The sequence below is a fragment of the Eriocheir sinensis genome, chromosome 5 (genome assembly GCF_024679095.1).
Source record: "Eriocheir sinensis breed Jianghai 21 chromosome 5, ASM2467909v1, whole genome shotgun sequence".
NCBI lineage: Eukaryota > Metazoa > Arthropoda > Malacostraca > Decapoda > Varunidae > Eriocheir > Eriocheir sinensis.
Genome location: NC_066513.1, coordinates 17,526,670 through 17,539,183, shown reverse-complemented (window position 1 = coordinate 17,539,183; position 12,514 = coordinate 17,526,670). Strand labels below are relative to the sequence as shown.

The window sequence follows — 12,514 nt, the reverse complement described above, 5'->3', positions numbered from 1 at the left end:
GGAAGGGAGAGAAAGGGGAGGGTTGGGCGGCTTTAAGGAGAGGGAGAGGTAATAAGTGTAAGGGGAAATGTTCAAGGGAGAGAGAGATGAAGGAGGGGGAGGGAGAGCTATAAGAAGAGAGAGAGGCAAGGGTTAGGGGAAAGGTAGATGGGGGAAGGGGATGCAGAGAGGGGAGGAAGAGGTAAAGGTAGATAAAGAGGGAACGTAGATGGAGACCGAGGGACGATTAAGGTACAGATAGAGACGGAAGAGCAAGGTGGAAGAATGAGAGGAGAGAGAAATGAAAGGGAGGCAAAGTAGGCGAAGAGCAGGTGAGAAGAAAGGTAGTTAAGGGGTGGAGAAAGGGAAGACAAAGGGCGGGTGAGGGGAAAGGTTGACAGAAGGGATGCACAGGGGAAAATAAAGGAAAGGGTGGAAGGAAAGGTGAAGGGAGTAATAGGGAATGGAAAAGGAGTAAAAGATGGAGTAAGGGGGATGAGGGGAAGTAGAGAAAGGGTTAGGAAGAGGAGGCAGGATATTAGATGTAAGGAGAAAATGGGTTGGAAGATGAATTAAAGAAAGTAGGAGGGAAAGAAAGCGCATAGACACGAAACGAAAATTGAGAGAAAAGAAGAAATAGGAAAAAAACAGGAAAACATCAGGAAATAGGGAAAGAAATGAGGGTAAACAGAGCAAAGAAAAGGGATGGGAAAATACAGAAAAAAAAGAGTAATCAAAGAGGTATAGAAATATGATAGCTGCTTCTTAGGTTGGGTCGGGGCATTAGTTGATGGCGTGGCGGGGCGGGGTGGGGCTGGATCTGGGGCGGGCAGGCGTCGGGGCGGAAGAAAAGAGAAGATGCGGCTAGGGCAAGGCGGGGCAGAGTGGGTTGGGGCGGGGCGGGGCCTGTCCTGATGCCCTGTGGTGGGTGTTTCTGCCCCAGGAAGTGAGCGGTTTGTCCACGTGCCTCACAGCTGCCCTCTTCCTCCTCCTCCTCCTCCTCCTCCTCCTCCTGCTCCTCCTCCTCCTACTGCCGGTTCTGTACCTTTTCCTCATGTTCCTTCTGTTCTTTCTCCTCGTTTTCCTGTTTGATTTTTTTTTTAGTCGCGTTTTACTCCTTCATCTGCTCATCTTCGTACACTTTCCCTCTCTTCTTTTCGTTCCTGTTCTTCTCGTTCTTGTTCTTCATGTTCTTTTTCTTCTCCTCCTCCAATTTTTCCTCTTTCTCCTTCCCCCCCTCCTCCTCCTCCTCTCTTTCCTTTCACGTTACTTTTTTTTCATTTTTTACAGTTTTAAACCTTCTTCACGCTCTCATTTTACCTTTGCCTCCTCCTCCTCCTCCTCCTCCTCCTTCCACATATTCTTTAACGTTTTCCTCTTCCTCTTCTGCACTTCCCTCCGATGCTGCTTTCACCCTCTTTTGTAAGCCTTTTTATATACGTATTTACTCTTTTCCTTCATTTATCTATTTATTTAGTTTTGTTTTATTTTCGTCTATTCCTGCAGCCTTTCCTTTATTCATCCGTCTATATTCTTCCTGCTTTTCACCCTTTTCTTCTTCTATTCCTTCATCTTTTTGCATTTATTCTTATTTCCTTATCATCTGTTTTCATCTTTTCCTTTTTTATCCGTATTGATTCTTATTTCTTATTGATATTCTTGTACCCGCTCTTTCTCTGTCTTAACCTCCTCCTGCCTCCTCCTCTAACTCCCCCTCTCTCCCCTCCTCCCCTTCTCCCCCTAGCTCACCCACCCCTCCTCTCCCTCACCACACGCATCCTTTCCCTTCCGTTACTAGCTTTCTCTCCCCTTATGCGTCCCTCCCCCACCCCTGTCTCCCCTCACCCTGGTCCTTCCCCTCAGAGGCCCGTGGCACCATCCCACATCCGGGCCTGTTTAGTGCCGAGGGAGGGTGCCTGTGGCCTAACCTAAAGGGAGGGGGAAGGAAGGGAGTGCCAAGGGGAAAGGAGGGGAAGCGTGCCTCTCTCCTTCCCCTTACCCCGCGCCCCTTCCTCCTTCTTCTCCTTCCCGTCACCTCCTCACCCTCTCTTCCTGAATCTGGTGGCACTGGTCTGGTGGCTCCTCCTGCCGCTGCTGCTGCTTAATGGGTATGGCACTGTTTGTCTTCCTTTAGTGCCAACGGGTGCCAACCTTATGTATGACGGGTTTTCGTGAGGTTGGCTTTGTGTCGTGTTAGGTTTTCCTGTCTTTGTGTGTGTGTGTGTGTGTGTGTGTGAGAGAGTGTGTGGATGGGAGTATTTTTTTTTTCTATTTTTGTGTATTCTAGATTTTTTTTCGTGATTTCTATTCTTTTATTTCGTTCTTTGCTCATTTATTTACTTTCTTTTTGTATTTTGTGTTTGATAGGTTTTTTTTTATATTGCCTGTACGTAAGTTTTTTTGTGTGTGTATGCGTGTGATTGTGTGTGTTTAGAAGAGGAAAGTGATTTGGTTTTAGTTTGTATTTGCTTTTCACTTTCTCTTTTTCATTATCTTTAGCGAGGGGAAAAACTGAATTAACCTTTGACACGGACGCTGACGGTTTCCTTTTCTGGTCTTTTTTTGTGAATGAAGGAGAGGACGGAGGAGTGAGAGGAAGGGGAGAGGAGGGAGAGGAGGGAGAGGAGTGGGGAGGAAGGTAGTAGTTTGAAGTGGGGAATGTAAGTAGTGGAGGGAGGACTCGGTTAAATTGGATTAGTTTTTATCAAGATCCGAGTACTATAACCACCACCACCACCACCACCACCACTATCACCACTACCACCACCACCATGAACACCACTACCACCACCACTACCACCACCACTACCACCACCATGAACACCACCACCACTACTACCAACATCACCTCCACCCTCACTATCCTCACCACCACCACCACCATCACCACTACCACCACCATGAACACCACCACCACTACTACCAACATCACCTCCACCCTCACTACCCTCAACACCGCCACCACCACCACCATGCACCACCAGAGCTTCCGTCCACCCGCCAAGAACCTTTGTCCCCTCTCTCCCCCGCGTCCTTCCTTCCCCTCCTTCCTCCCCCTCTTTCCCCTCTTCCTTCCCTCCTTCCCCGGGGACCTACCTTCCTTCCCTAGGTACCCTGGGATGACCCAGCGAGGTCACCTGATACCCCCAGCGGCCGCATCTTCCTGCCAGAGGTCAAGATGGAGAGGAAAGATAGACGGAGATGGAAGGAAAAAAGAGGAAATGTTGACGATAATGGAGGTGGTGGTGGTGGTGGTGGTGGAAGAGGAGTAGTAGGTGGTGTTAGTAAAGGATAATTAGGAGAGGGAGAAACAGAATGAAATAGAAATAAAAGATAAGAAATAAGGAAGAAGTGGTAGTGAATGGAAATACGAGAACGAAAGAGAAGAAAGAGAAAGGAATAAGATAGGAAAGAACAGTTATAAGAGAGAAACAAAATGAAATAGAAGGGAGAAGTGGTGACGGATGAAGTAAAACGAAAAAGGAAAAATAGAAAGATAAACGAAAAAAGATGAAACAGGAGGAAGAGAAAGAGGGGAAAGTCAACCTGTCTAACCATTTCTCCCCTTCACCCACCTCTACCATTCTCATCTCCCTTTTCTCTTCTCCCTCATCTCCACAGAAACCCTAATGAGCCAGTGCATCTCTCCTTCTTTCTCTCCTTCCTTCTCTCAACCCTCACTCCCTCTCTCCCTGTCTCCCATTCTCTCCTCGGCGTGGTGGGGGGACGGGGAGGGGAGGATGAGGGCAAAAAGCTGGATAATCTGCAGGAAGCTTCAACCGTTGTGGGGAATCCGTCATTTCCCCTTGTCCGGCTTTCCCCTCCCTTCCCTTCTACTCCCCTCCCCTCCCCTCTACTCCCCTCCCGTCCAACCCCTTCCTCCTGTCCCTCTGGCTGGCCCTCCCCTCTCCTCTCCCCCGTCTCCCCTTGACCCTTTCCCCTCTGGTTCTCTCCCCTCATCTCCTCCTACCTCCCCTCAGTCCTTTCCCCTCACCCCTTTCTTTCTTTCTTCCTTCCTCCCTTCCTCCGTCCATTTCGGTTTCCGCTGGTTTTCTCTTTTTCTCTCTCTTTCCCTAATTTCAGACGTCCGTTGCCCCTCATTTTTCCCCTCGTGTCCTGGTTTGCCTTTCCTCTTTTTTGTTTGTTTTTGTTTTTGCTCGTTTTAGTTCGTTACGTGTTTTTTTTCTCGTTTTGGTATTGCACACACATCTCTCTTATTTAAGGCTCTTGCAACGTTCTTTTACTGGTTAAGTTTCTATAATTTTCCTTTTTTCGTCATTTGTTTATTCATCTACGTACTACTACTGCTAGATCCTTTGTATTCAGTAAACAAAAAAATTAACTAATAAATCAACAAGTCGTTTTTTTTTCTACTATTTTTTTTTTTTTTTGTATATTCTATTCTATTTAATGTGCACCTTTATTTTGCTATTATTCATATCTATATTTAATTTTTCCTATTCAATCTTGTCGGTTTGTATCTTTGTCCTCGGATTATGCAAACAAAAAATAAAACTATATAATCAACATCTATTTTTTTATGACATTTTAAGTGAACTCTATTTCCACGCGTCTATCAGTACATTTTTTTTTTTTTTTTTATTCTCCGTTTCATCAACACTTTTTTGCTTTTTTACTCTCGAATCATTATGAGAACAATACGCGGAGGAAACGGCTACAGGTGAAGACAGAAAAGGGAGGAGATGGAGGGAGGAAAGGCGAAGAGGTGGAGGGAGGAAAGGTGAGGGAGGAGGAGGAGGGAGAAGTAGCAGGTGGGAAGTGGACATCGGCAGCAGGTGAGAGAGAGAGAGAGAGAGAGAGAGAGAGAGAGAGAGAGAGAGAGAGAGAGAGAGAGAGAAGGGGGTAACCAACGCCACTCACCAGCACTAAAGGTTACCACTCACCCCCCCCTTTCCTCCTCCTCCTCCTCCTCCTCCTCCTCCTCCTCCTCCTCCTCCTCCTTCAAACTTTTCCTTCTCGTCACCCTTTCCTTCACCCTTCTCTCCATGGCCTCTTTTCTCCTTCCCTTCCTTCATTTTTACACCAACCAACGAACACACACACACACACACACACACACACACACACACACACACACACACACACACACACACACACACACAGACACACACACACACACACACTGAGTTAGAGATAGATATATAGATAGACAGAGAGAGAGAGAGAGAGAGAGAGAGAGAGAGAGAGAGAGAGAGAGAGAGAGAGAGAGAGAGAACAATCAACGATAAAAAAAAATAACTAGAAAAATACAAGAAAGAGGAAAACGGGGAGAAAAATCAACGGAGAGAAAGAAGGCGGGGGAGAGGAAGGGGAATCGGGGGAGGGGGGTCGGAGGGGGGGTGGAAAGGTGGACGGGCGCGGCGGTACTAAATACATCAGGTGTAAGACGGAGCTCTGCCGCGTGCTACACCCTAACACACCCTTAACACACCCACGCACACCCTCCCCACCAGCCTAAAACCTCCCCCACACACCCTAAAACACCCCCTTCTACACCTTTACCATCCTCATAACCACAGATAACACGATAAAGATGAAAACAGGTGAAGGGGCCAGGTAATCGGGGTCCAATTGAGGGGGACAGGAAATGCGAGCGCGTGCAGGTGAGGGACAGGTGCACGGTGATATGGGCCTTACCTGTACGGGCTGGAGGGGCGAGGGTAGCGTGGCCGGGGGAAGGTTAACACGTGCATGGTTTCCTTTTCACTTCGCTTCCTGTCCGGCCAGAGGAAGTGATGCTTAGTGAGGGGGTGTTTGTGAGGGGGGGAGGGAGGGAGGAAGGGGGGGAGGAACTTGGTGATTGGGGGAGGAAAAAGGAAAAGAGAGATAAGGAAGAGAGGGAGGAAAGGGGGAAGGGAAGAGAGGGGAGGAACTTGGTGATTGGGGGAGTGAAAAGGGAGGAAAGAGAGATAAGAGAGGGAGGGGGACTAGGATGGTGGAGGGGAATGGTATAGGGCTGTTGCGAGGGGGGGGGAGGGAGGGAAAGAGGGGGGAGGAAGGAAGAGAAAGAGGGGGACGAACTTGGGTGTTTGTGAGGGAAAAAAGGGGGAGAAGAGAGATAAGGGAGGAAGGGAGAAAGAGTGGATAAGGAAAAGAAAAGGGAAGTGGGGAAACTGTGAGAGGGAAGAGGGAGGAGGATGAGAGAGATCAGAGAGGAAGGGGAAAGGAAGAGGGCGCTTGTGAGAGGGGAGGAAGGAAAGAAAGGAGGAACTGGATGAGATATAAGAGAGGGAGGGAAAGGGAATGGAGTTTTGCGAGGGTGGAGGGAAAAAGGAGGGAGGAAAGAGAGGGGGAACTGGGGTGAATGTAAGAGAAAAAAGGTAGGGATGAGAGATAAAAGAGGGAGGGGAATAAGGATGTGCTGTGAGAGGGGAAAGTATAGGGAGAGAGGAAGAGGAAGGGGAAAAAACTAGGTCAAACGGAAGGGGTAATTCGTAATGGAGGAAAAGAAAAAAAGAATGTTGCTTGCGATTAAGGGGAAAAAAGAGGGAAAAGGGGTTGACGATTTCTGGGGGTGGGTACATTATGTGTGGGGAGGAGAAATATGAGTTGGCTTGTTTATGAAGTGGGGGAGGAATTAGAGGAAAAGGAAGCATGATATTTGTGAGGGCAGGAGGAGGAGGAAAAGGGAGAGAGAAAAGTAGTTTGTATGCGGGAAGCTGAATGAGGGGAAAATGAGGGGAAAGTTTACGTGCATGAGAAAGAAAAGGTGACTTAATATTATCAGGTAAAAGAAGACTTGGGGAACAGCGACAAGAGTAGGAATCAAGGCATCGCTCGAGACATTACATAACCTACTGTTTCTTTCTTTGTGTGAGAGATGCTAATGAATATATGGTAGATCTCTCTCTCTCTCTCTCTCTCTCTCTCTCTCTCTCTCTCTCTCTCTCTCTCTCTCTCTCTCTCTTCACCCCTGGGCCTCATCACCCCGGGACGCGTGCCTGTAGCTCCTCCCAAGGCCACAGGGCGGGTGTTGACAGGCTGTTTGGGTCGTGACGCGCAGCACACCCCGCCTTTGTTACTGTCCGAGGCGGTGGTGGTGGTGATGGTGGTGAGGATGGTGATAGTGGTGGTGGTAGTGAGGGTAAGAGGATGTTAGGTGTACATGGTTAGGTATTATAGACATGCATCAATGGTTTTTATATTAGGAGGGTTGTGTTCGTTTTCAGAGGTATTTTAATTGTCTTTGTTTTGCATCGTTTGGCGGGAGGGGGACGTGTGTGTGTGTGTGTGTGTGTGTGTGTGTGTGTGTGTGTGTGTGTGTGTGAGTATGCGTGTGTGTAGAAAGAAAACGAAGGAAGGAAAGATAGAAAATTAAGAAAAGAAAAAGAAAAAAAGAAAAAGGAAAAAGAAGGAAAAAGAAAATTAAGAAAAGAAAAAAAGAAAAAGGGAGGAAGGAAAGTAGAAGGAAAGAGAGAAAATTAAGAAAAGAAGGAAGAAAGAAAAGGAGAGAGCACGGTATTGATTAACTAAACAACTTCGGCATAACTATCCAAATTACAAAAAAGGGGGAAAATAAAAACTGAAAATCAACAGTCCATAAATAACACACACACACACACACACACACACACACACACACACACACACACACACACACACACACACACACACACACACACACACACACACACCAATAACTTCTAACATCAATAATAATTTCTCGACACGGCAATTCCTCATCATCCGTGACGTGACCGCTGCTGCAACACCCCAAAACCAACCTGCCGGATCACACTAATTACTCCTGCCTCTGTTTCACCTCCACCTGAGCCGCCCTACTGCCCCCTCCCCTCCCCACACCCCTCTCCCTTCCCCGCCGCCGCTTTGAACCTAAAATATTGCCTCTAACCTCACTCTCCTACCTCACTCTACCTGTTTATCCTCATTACGCCATTATCCTCCCATGGTTCAGTGTTCTTGACTGCAAAGGGGCGGAGGGCACGAGGAAATGGCCCGGACTTGAGGTGATGGATTGCAGGTGTTGAATGTCGATGTGTGGTGAGCGGTGAAGCTGGTTAGTGGAGGTTGTGGGTGGTGTGGATGTGGAGGAATAAGGGTGGGTGGTAGGTTTTGTGTTGGGGGTGGTATTGGCGGTGTGGTGTTGAGGTTGGTGGAGTAGAAAGTCGGTTGAATAGGTGGAGGTATTGGTGATGAGGTTGTGTGGTGATGGTAGTCTTGTGTTGGTGGTATTGATTGTGGTGCTGGTGGGGTGGTGGTGGTGAGGTTGATGGTGAATGTGTAGTGGAGGTTGGTTGTGTTGGAGGTTCTGGTGGTGAGGTTGGTATTGGAAAAGGTAGATGTGTAGAAGTTGTAGTGGTGGTGATGTTAGTGTTGAAAGAGGTGGATGTGAAAAGGTTATGGTTATGGTATGGGTGAGGTTGATGTTTGAAAAGGTATAGATGAATAGATATGGTGGGGAAAGTGGTAGTGGTGGCGAGGTTGATATTGGAAGAGGTATATGTGCAAAAGGTTATGGTGGTGGTGGTGGTGGTGGTGGTGTTGGGTGTGGCGGGCGGCGGGAGCAGGTGGTGTGTACTGGTAAGGTGGCCAAAAGTTCACCTGTTTCCTGCACAACTCGACAACCATCGCTCGATAACGGTGGCGAGGCTGCCTTCCCCTTTCCTCCCTCCTCCCTTCCCCAGGCCTTCCCCAACACCCTTCCCTCCTTCCCCCGATCTTTCCCCCACCCCCCTTCCCTTCCTTCTTTCCCCTCTCTCTGCACCTTTCCCCTAGTCCCAGCTTCCCCTCTTCCCCCGTTACCCCCCCTCCCTTCCTCACTTCCCCTCTGTGCACCTTTCTCCCCCTTTCCCCCCCTTTCCCTCCAAACTAACCCCTCCTCTGTTTTCCTTCCTCTTTCTGCTCCTTTTCTAACCCCACCTTTCCCCTCTTCCCTCTGAATCCTCCCTCTTCGCCCCCCCTACTCTTCCTTCCTTCCTTCCTTCCCCTCTCTGCACCTTTCCTCTAGTCCCCCAATTTCCTCCCCTTTCTTCCATCCTCTCTTTGCTCCTATCCCATAGTCTCAATCTCACCTTTCCCCTTTCCCTCACTCCGTCCTTCCCCTCCCTTCACCCCCAGCTCCCTCCCCTATCTTACTTCCCCTCTCTTTCCGCTTTTCCTCCGGTCATAGTCCCATCTTTCCCTTTCCTTCAATCCAACCTTTCCTCGTCACCCATTCAACCCCTTCCTGTATATACTTACTCTTCCCTCACCCCAACCCTTCCCTTCATCCCCTCAAACCATTCTCCTCCAGCTAGTGTAGACGGAGAAGAGGAATAGGCCGTTAAGGGGAAAGGGAAAATGAAGAGGCAAAATGGGCGTAGAAAGAAGGGAATGGGAGGGAATGGTAGTTGCATGATTTACTTTTAAACAGAAAGGGGTAAAGAGATAGAACCAGTAATGGAAAAGGGGCGCAATAGGAATATAACGTTAAAGGGGAAGGGGAAAAGATGGAAAAAAGGGAGGAAGCAGCATAAGAGAGGGAAACGGGAAGATTAGATAAGAGAAAGGGAACGAATGTGGCAAAATGAGTTATATTGAATCGAAAATGAATAAACAGAGGGAACAAAAATATAGGAAATATGTAAATAATGGAAAAAATATTAGATAAAAGATAACACACACACACACACACACACACACACACACACACACACACGAGAGAGACAGCTGATCAATAGGAAACCAACCAAGAGACAAAATTAGGACAGACGAAACCAGGAAGCCCAGAGACAGTCGATATAAGACCAGAGAAACCTAATTAATGACTGTGTGTGTGCGTGTGTGTGTGTGTGTGTGTGTGTGTGTGTGTGTGTGTGTGTGTGTGTGTGTGTGTGTGTTTCAGGTGTGTAGTGGAGGCGTGGCAGGTGTGTGGCATAGGAGGCAGGTGTGAGGAGTGTGTCGGCAGGTGTGCTGGGCCACCCTCGCTCACCACATGGCCTTCGAAGGGACCTGCTCACCACACGTCACAGGACACCACTACCACCGATGCTACCACCACCACCACCACCACCACCACCACTACTACTACTACTGTTGCTACTACTATTTCTACAGCAAGGGAGGCAGCTCAAAGGCAAAAAATCAAAACAAAAAATAAAAAAAATGCTGGTTAGACGCTCCTCTGACAAACGAAAAAAAAAAGATTTGAGTAGTTAGAAGAGATGCCAATTTCTTCTACTACTACTACTACTACTACTACCACCACCACCACCACCACCGTTATCAACACCCACATTACTTTTTAGATAACATTACACTTATTACTATACCGCCACTACTAATAATATCACCACAATCACCACGACAATTGTTACCTTACTATCATCACTCTCACAAGCACGACAATCACCACTGCAGCCGTCCTTATACAGACCATTAATGACAGTATCGGGAACGTCATTAATAAGCCCGCCAGTTCGTCCCTATAATGAGTGCATGACAAGCAATATATCTTGACTGACAAATATCTCGGTATTTTTTTTTCATCCTTACTCTTTCTGTCAATCAAATGTTAACTGTTACTCCATGTTTGTGTTTCAGTGTTTCTTTTTGTGTTGATAAAGGTACAGTCTAGATTCCTTTCGTGTATATGTTGTTTGTTTGAAGTTGAAGTAGAGTAAGAAGCAAGGAGATGGAACCAGTAATACTAAAGAGAGGTCATAGCAACACGTATACCAATAAAGTTAAGGAAAAGGGGGAATACAGATACACGAAAGCAATTTAGACTGCACCTTTATCAACCTATATCATGAGTTTTTCAAGAGGAGAGTATCAAGACACCTCTCCACCCGTAACTGACCTCTCCTTAGACCTTTTTTTTCTTCTTTTGCCAGAGCAGGATTTAGTGGGATTTTTTGTTGCTATTTTTGCTTTTTGCCACCGAGCTGCCTCCATTGCTGTAAAAAAAAATAGTTATTCATATATACATAGATAATCCGATATGGTCCTATTTTTAGTATTTACTCCTCTCATTTTTCCTTCTGGTTTTCCTCTCTCCACTCAACCGTACTGTTTGCTTGTCTCATGTATCCTCTTAACACCTTTCTATCTATACTTTTTTTTATCAAACGGACACACTTGGCGATGATTTTTTATGGTTGGATCGTTGTTTATCACACTCAGTACAACACCGACTCGTTATTCTCTCGATACGCTATCTGATGCATGAATAAAGAACGCGGTGTTTAACGGTTATGTGTCAGGAGTACAAGCAGGCAACCGTTTTTAGCTTACGTTTAGAGGTAATGAAGGATTGCTATTACTTTTTTTGCTTGATTTGCGATTCTGACTTAATTTTTGCTCTTTAAGTTTAAGGCAACTCATTATCGGTGATTTTCGTGGTTTAATGTTTGCTTTTTTCTTCCTCAGGTTGTGGAGTGGATTCTTATTGGAGGTGAGAAAAGGACAGCAGAGACAGCACAGAGACAGCACGTACTTCTGTGTTAGTGATGTGGCGTTAGTGATGTGGCGTTAGTAATGTGGCGTTAGTAATGTGGCGGACTCGATGCCGCTGTGATGGAAGCCAAGACAAATAACTTTCGTAACAGTGATGCGGCGAGCTCATGGCATGGTGGTGAAAACAATGCCTTAACGAAGACTAATAAGTGTTTTCATAATAGTGATAAAGTTAACTTATGGGATCGTTTTAGAAGAAAAAAGCAACGAATACTTATCAGTACTTTTGTAATAATGATGTGTCGAAATATAGTGTTGTAATGAAAGCAAATACACGGAAAACCAAGGACTAAAGTGTTTTATATAAGTGTAGCTGAAAAATGGTGCAACTGAAAAGCACAAACAAGAAACTATTTGTGTGTCACGCTGAGGAGGAAAAGAAGTGTCGACGAAGAACAGGGGCTTGAACTACTCGACGAGAAGGTGAGTGAAAAATTAACATATTCTCTATTTTCTTATGTACTTTTTCCCATTTGGCATTATTATTTACAGCAAGAGGAGGCAGATCAGTGGTTAGACAAAAAAAGAGAAAGTAACTATTTGATGCTCTCCAGAAAAAACATGAGCAGTCAACAAAGGGGGGATGTCTTGAAACTGAAATAAGGGGGGAAAAAGGGGGGAAAAAGTATATGGAAAGCAACAATCAAGTAAACAGACGAAGATTCCGGTTAACCTTTATGTTACTGGAAAACTCATCTGGGCATTTCCTTTATTAATACTCGTGCGTCATCCCGTACCATTAATACTTCACCTTGATAATCCACCTTGTATTCGCCGCTCTTATGTTGGGAATGTTAATGCTCCAATATAGTTATCCATCCTCCTCCTCACCATTTATTTTGCCACATGACCTTGTAGTTGCGGCGCCAAGACCAAACGCCCCCCATCATTTATTTTATTATTTTTCGGTGAGAGAAGGCAGAGAGGAACGATAAACAATAATAATGATAAAAAGCACTAAAACGACTGTAACATGCAGCTCCTGAGAGAGAGAGAGAGAGAGAGAGAGAGAGAGAGAGAGAGAGAGAGAGAGAGAGAGAGAGAGAGAGAGATTACT

At 46.3% G+C, this 12,514-nt stretch overlaps 1 long non-coding RNA gene across 1 annotated transcript in view; it reads left to right on the top strand.

Moving 5' to 3' along the window:
- Nucleotides 1-11,554, top strand: part of LOC126984736 (uncharacterized) — a 34,029-nt gene extending 22,475 nt beyond the window's left edge. The window contains exon 2 of the long non-coding RNA XR_007737521.1: nt 11,371-11,554. This is a non-coding gene — a long non-coding RNA (uncharacterized LOC126984736). The remainder of the gene's footprint in view (nt 1-11,370) is intronic.
- The last annotated feature ends 960 nt before the right edge of the window (nt 11,555-12,514 follow it).